The sequence below is a fragment of the Rhinopithecus roxellana genome, chromosome 13 (genome assembly GCF_007565055.1).
Source record: "Rhinopithecus roxellana isolate Shanxi Qingling chromosome 13, ASM756505v1, whole genome shotgun sequence".
In the NCBI taxonomy this organism is placed as follows: Eukaryota; Metazoa; Chordata; class Mammalia; order Primates; family Cercopithecidae; genus Rhinopithecus; species Rhinopithecus roxellana.
The window spans coordinates 101,416,547-101,422,655 of record NC_044561.1 but is presented as its reverse complement, the minus strand read 5'-3'; the positions used below and the strand labels follow the sequence as shown (position 1 = coordinate 101,422,655).

General features: G+C 46.7%; 1 long non-coding RNA gene across 1 annotated transcript; it reads left to right on the top strand.

Moving 5' to 3' along the window:
• The first annotated feature begins 1,205 nt into the window (after positions 1-1,205).
• Positions 1,206-2,008, top strand: LOC104674635. Its single transcript, XR_004052754.1, has 2 exons — positions 1,206-1,527; positions 1,686-2,008. It is a non-coding gene; the product is annotated as an uncharacterized LOC104674635 (long non-coding RNA).
• Positions 2,009-6,109: the final 4,101 nt, after the last annotated feature.

The window sequence follows — 6,109 nt, the reverse complement described above, 5'->3', positions numbered from 1 at the left end:
GAGGCTGAGGCAGGAGAATGGCGTAAACCTGGGAGGCAGAAGTTGCAGGGAGCCGAGATCATGCCACTGCACTCCAGCACTCCAGACTGGGCGACAGAGCGAGACACCGACTCAAAAAACAAAACAAGAACTAGCAGACTAGCAGTCACTCATTTTCTCCAAGAAGGGTGTTTGATATTTTGCGAGTGGCACAGTGACCGTGTTTTTGTCTGTGCTTAGACAAAATTTCAAAGTAGATTTGCATTTGCTATGCCTCACTCTATCATGCTCTCTGTAACCATATCTGAGGTTATTTTGTGATGCTATGTACAATAGGAGGATAACATGGTGGACCTATGATGCCAGGCTAGCTTCTGAATGTCAGGGTTGCCTTTTTTTTTTTCCTTTTCAATAAAATGAGTGTGAAATAAGAAATATCACAATGATGGAAACCAAAGTAAAATTCGACATACAAATTTTAAAGAAGTAAAATCTTTATCATGAAACTTATATGTAAAAGAATCAGTGAAGACAATTTCCATAAAATAAAAATGAATATGGATACTATTTACGTTGCATTTAAAAAACTGATCAAAGAATTGGTTTAATGGCAAAGGCTCTGGAAAATTCTTTTGCAACAGTTCATCACCGTTGATATAATCCTAATTAAAATTATCGGACTCCAGTTTTGGTGGAGATGTAAATTTGCTAGTGTCTTTGAAGGGCAATTTAGTCATATTCATGAAAATTAAAATTGCATTTGGCCTTTGACATAGAAATTTTACTTTTGGAAATTTACAGAGAAAGTTGCACGTGTGCACGTACATACAAGGATATTACCACACTACTCTAGTATTGTTTGTAATAACAAAAGATTGAAAAAATATTAATGTCCTCCAGTAAGAAACTGATTAAAATTCAGTATGAGACATCCATTGTAACCAAAGCTAGGCGGCCTTGAAAAAGTGTCACTCAGCGACAGGGCTCGGCCCACCCTCATGCAAACCCACCCCGCGGTATGAGGCCAGGAGGGTGCGGTCACGAGGGGCCCAGGAAGTGTGTCCAATGATTGAAGCAGCCCCCCCACCCTGGCGGTCCTGAGTCTGGGTCGCGCCCTGGTGTATCTCTTTTGACGTCTACTACCCACAGCCTGGAGGAGGAAAGTGGCGGCGAGGAGCAACTGCACGCGACTCGGGACCTTGCCCTTCTCCGCGGCCAGCGTCACAATGGCAACCGCGGGCAGCCGGGCACTGAGGGCTGGAAAATGAGGACCCGAGCCAGGTTACAGCCTTGGACTTCGAGCAGCCCAGGGAGTCTCTGCGTCCTCCAGCCCCCGCTTCCCTTCATGTCGGAGATGCTAAGCCCGCAGCTAAGTCTGCAAGGAGCTTTCCCCGACGCCCACAAGACCGGAAGTGCCTGGGCCCAGGTGGAGGAAGGACCCGCGTGGCCTCCTCTGCGCCCTCCCTGGCGTCCGCGCCCGTTCCGGCGCTTCTCCCGCGTCCTTCACCATGGCAACTTCTGGCGTTGGGAGCGTGGGCCGCGAGCCAGGTGGGTGGGGAGCCGGTGGGCTCTACCCGCCAGCCCACGAGAAGTGACGACGGCGATGGGAGGCCGCAGGGACCTGAGGGCGGAGAGAGGAGTGCAGAAAGTGCCGGGCGGCGGCTTCCGTTTCCTCTGCGGGGTTTCTGGGTGGTCGTGGCTGGGAGCTGCCGGAGGCCTGGCGGCCGTGCGCCTCTGCTCCGGGCAAGCTCTCCCTGCAGGGCCCGGGCGGCGGCAGGGGGCAGTAGCGGCCCGCGATGCTCGGAGGCTCCCTGGCACGGAGCTCCCGGGCTGGGGCGCCTGGATCTGGAGAAGCCGAGGGCCTTGGTCACACTCAGAGCTGACGTCCAGTACGGCCCTTGCTGAGAACTCGAGTGAACAGATCTCTACCCAGCCCCCGCCCCACGCGCGCCCAACCTGGGTCACCTCGCCCTGCCCTCAGCCACGCAGCTGGTGGCTAAGCGCGGGCTCCGGGTTCGGGCTGCCTTGAGCTCTGTGGCTCCCTCTGAAAGTGGTGATAATGATAGCAGGTATCTTGGGGTGCTTTGAGTATTAAACCAGTTAATTGTACTTAGTACAATTTCTGGACTTAGTTTCTAGCACATGGTAAGCCCTCATGGGCTTGCCTGGGGCAAACTGGTTGACCTCTCAACCTTGCCTCGTTAAAAAGTGGGGATAATAATAGTACCTACTTAATATCGTTATAATAATTATAGGAGTTAATATTTGTAAAGTCCCTTGCCTTCAAGAACTTAGGACATTTTAAAAAATATTGTAAAGCCCCTAGAATGGTTCCAGGCACATAGTAAGCTGCCTCTATTATTACCACAGTCATATTGTTGTTATCACTATGTTAAATAAAATTTATAAGAGGCTATTGGTTTGGACTGAGCCCCTGCACTATGCCCAACAGATCAACCCAATATGGAGTCACTTATGCTGAAGTTCCATGCCACTAAGCTGAAACTAAGTTGCTTATTTGACTTTCCTAGAAATTAGGAGAGACAGTTAATATAGCCAAATCCCCAAATAAACCAGCTTTAGCTGGCATGATGAGGAAGTCCTCTCTGCTTTAACCTTTACAAGGAAAATAACTTTGAAACAACCAATTCGCTTTTTGTTCTGTGTTTCTGCTTTCTTCAGCCCTTTTCTGTCTATAACGCCAGCCTCCTCAGCTCAGCTAATCAGAGCACTCATTCTATTTTATACAACGAGGCATTGGCTGATTCTAGAATGCAAATATAAGCCAATTAAGATTTTAAACTAAATTTCTTCTAATTTTTGTCTTTTGACAACTATTATCATCTGTTTGCATTGTGAGGTTGGAAAGGATTGCATTTGTCCTGCTACAAGGACTTTTAGCCTCTGGCTGGATTACAGAACCATTTGCCTGCATTTCTCCTTTTATTTCTCTAAGTTTTTCAGCTTTTTACATGGTTCTGTAGAAGAGGCAAGATCATGTCCTTAAAAGATCACTGGGCTGTGAGTCAGGTGGACTTTGGTCTTGGTTGTGCTACTTGGGCAGGTCACTGTTTCCTCGTCCATCTGTAAGCCTCTTTCAACAAAGAGTAGCTGGTATTATCTATTATGCATGTTTAACCTTTCCGGTAAGGTAATGTATTTAGTAAAAATAAATTAGCATCTGTCAGCAACTCTCCAGGGTAGTAAGAGAAGGTGGCAGGTGCTTTGAGGAAGTTACAGATGAGAAGCTATGGGATTCTGAGAAGGGAGAGTAAGCTTCTTAATTTATACTTTAATTTCTGATAAGTAGAAATATCAAGATGTATGGGGGTCAAATGAGAATGATTCTACCCCTCCACCCCACTAAAAAGTCTGGGAAAGTGAATTTTCCTCTCTGAGGCTTTCTTATTTCTCAGTTGGAAATAAGATGTATGTTGGCAGCTACATTCATTATTGCTTACAGTGTAATCCGGCCCCTGTTATGGATCCCCAGACTTAGGCTCCCGGACTGACTTCTTCCATCAGCAGGAGCAAGAATATCGTATTCACCATATTCTTCTCTCTCTCTCTCTCTCTCTCTCTCTCTCTCTCTCTTTTTTTAGACAGTCACACTCTGTCACCCAGGCTGGAGTGCAGTGGTGCGATCTTGGCTTACTTCAACCTGCAACCTCTGCCTCCCTGGCTCAAGCAACTCTTGTGCCTAAGCTTCCCAAGTAGTTACAGGCCTGAGCCACCATGACCGGCTAAGTTTTTGTATTTTTTAGTAGAGACGGGGTTTCTCCATGTTGGCCAGGCTGGTCTTGAACTCTTAATCTCAAATCTGCCCGTCTTGGCAGCTTCCCAAAGTGCTGGGATTACAGGTGTGAGCCACTGTGCCTGGCCCTTTGTTTTTTGTTTGTTTGTTTGTTTTTGAGACAGAGTCTCACCCTGTTGTCCAGGCTGGAGTTCAATGGCACAGTCACAGCTCACTGCAGCCTTGTCCTCTAGAGCTCAAGTGATCCTTTCACCTCAGCCTCCCTAGTAGCTGGGACCACAGGCACACACAACCATGCCCAGCTAATTATATTTTCATTTTTTGTAGGAACGGGTGAGGTGTCGGTATGTAGCCCAGGCTGGTCTTGAACTCCTGGGCTCAACGGATCTTCCCTCCTTGGCTTCCCAAAGTGCTGGGATTATAGACATAAACCACCGCACCTGGCCTCCTTTTTGTTTTCAGAAACCCTCACTTCACTTATCAGAGGGTGAAGTCCCTATTTATCCTACTGAGGTTAATGCACTAGGTTAGAGTAAGCAGTGTTTCCTAGCAGTTATGGGCATTGGCTTTTATAGTCAGGGGATTTGAACCCTGCTGTGATTCTGAATCAGTGTCTGAGCCTCAGTTTCTTCATATTCAAAACAAGGACAGTAATACCGAGGGCTGTTGTGATGATAGTGTGAGTTCTTGCACTTAAAGAATCCAGCATGGCCGGGTGTGGTGGCTCACGCCTGTAATCCTAGCACTTTGGGAGGCCGAGGCAGGCAGATCACAAGGTCAGGAGTTTGAGACCAGCCTGACCAACATGATGAAACCCCATCTCTCCTAAAAATACAAAAATTACCTGGGCGTGGTGGCGCAGATTTGTAATTCCAGTTACTCTGGAGTCTGAGGCAGGAGAATCACTTGAACCCACGAGGCGGATGTTGCAGTGAGCTGAGATCACGCCATTGCACTCCAGCCTGCATGACAGAGAGAGACTCCGACTCAAAAACAAAAAATAAAAAACAAATAAAAAAAAGAATCCAGTGGTACTTACTAGGACAAGTGCTCAAAAAAATGTTGGCTGCTCTTTTTAAAAATATATGTAAATAAATATGGGGTCTTACTGTGTTGCCGAGGCTTGTCTCAAACTCCTGGCCTCGAGCCATCCTCCTACCCCAGACTTCCAAAGTGCTGGGATTACAGGCATGTGCCACCACACCCAGCTGGCTGCTGTTTTTTTTAGCACTGTCATCATAGTTATTACATTGTTCATTTACAAAAGGCAGGGTAATCTTTTGTAGTCTTTTTCTTCTCTTTGTTGCCTGGCAGACCTCTTTATTGCCAGCAAATGTTTGTTGAATGAATGAGTGAATCCACCCAGGAAGCTCTAGTAGCAGTGAATTTCACATTGCCCTGACTAATAGCAGCTCTGTGCCAGAAACCATATTCAGTCCCATTACCTTGTTGAATCCTCAAGTTTGATGACTTTGTCTAGCCTTCAATTTGGCTCCTGAAGCGTTGGTGTCATTGATTCACAGTCCAGAAGCTGGGAGTAATGTCTGCTGCAGATTTCTGTATTGTTTCCATAATGAAGCTGACAGCAGCATGATATCTGTAGCCTGTGCTAAGATAGGAGTTGGGTGTCATGCTGACGTCAGACACCGTGTTCTCATTTCCCCAAGGATGAGCTGGCTTCCTTGATGCAGTTTTCTCATCTCATTAGTGCATTGCTTGACATTACACTTCTGAAACAGCAGGGCTCAATCAGAGTTTAGCATTGCAACTCTTATCAGGGTGATAATGTCACAGGGCATCAAGTTCCTTCTTTTGTCCCTTTGTGGCCACTTTCCGAGAAGTGTAGCAGCTGTAGGGGAAGGACAGACCAGGGAAGATCTTTTTGCTGCTTCTGATCCACTAACTGTATTTGAGTTTTGGGTTAGAGAAGCATTTAGAAACCTCTAATTTAGTACTTTTTAAACCCTGTTCTGTGGGGGTTTTAGAATTCATAGGACTCCCTCGTCCTGCCAGGAGCTGCTACTGGGGAAAAGACCTACCTGAACAGGTAGAACTTGGGGCATCCTACCTCTGGTTCAACCAAAATGAGCCCTGTGACATCTCTGGAACACTGAGGGACAAATTTATTTTTATTCCTCAGTAGAGACTCTGAAAGCCAGTCAGCACCATTGTCGGACTTTGAGCAAGCTATTTATGCATTTGCAGTATTTATTCATTCATTCAGCACATTCTCCGACACTCTACTAGGGGGCTGGTGATAGAGCAGGAAACAAAGATCCTGCCATCAGAGAGCTTACATTCTGGTAGGAGGAGACAGACAGTAAAATATGTGCCATGCAGGGCCTCTCCAAGGATGTAGAATGAACAAGAGAGGTG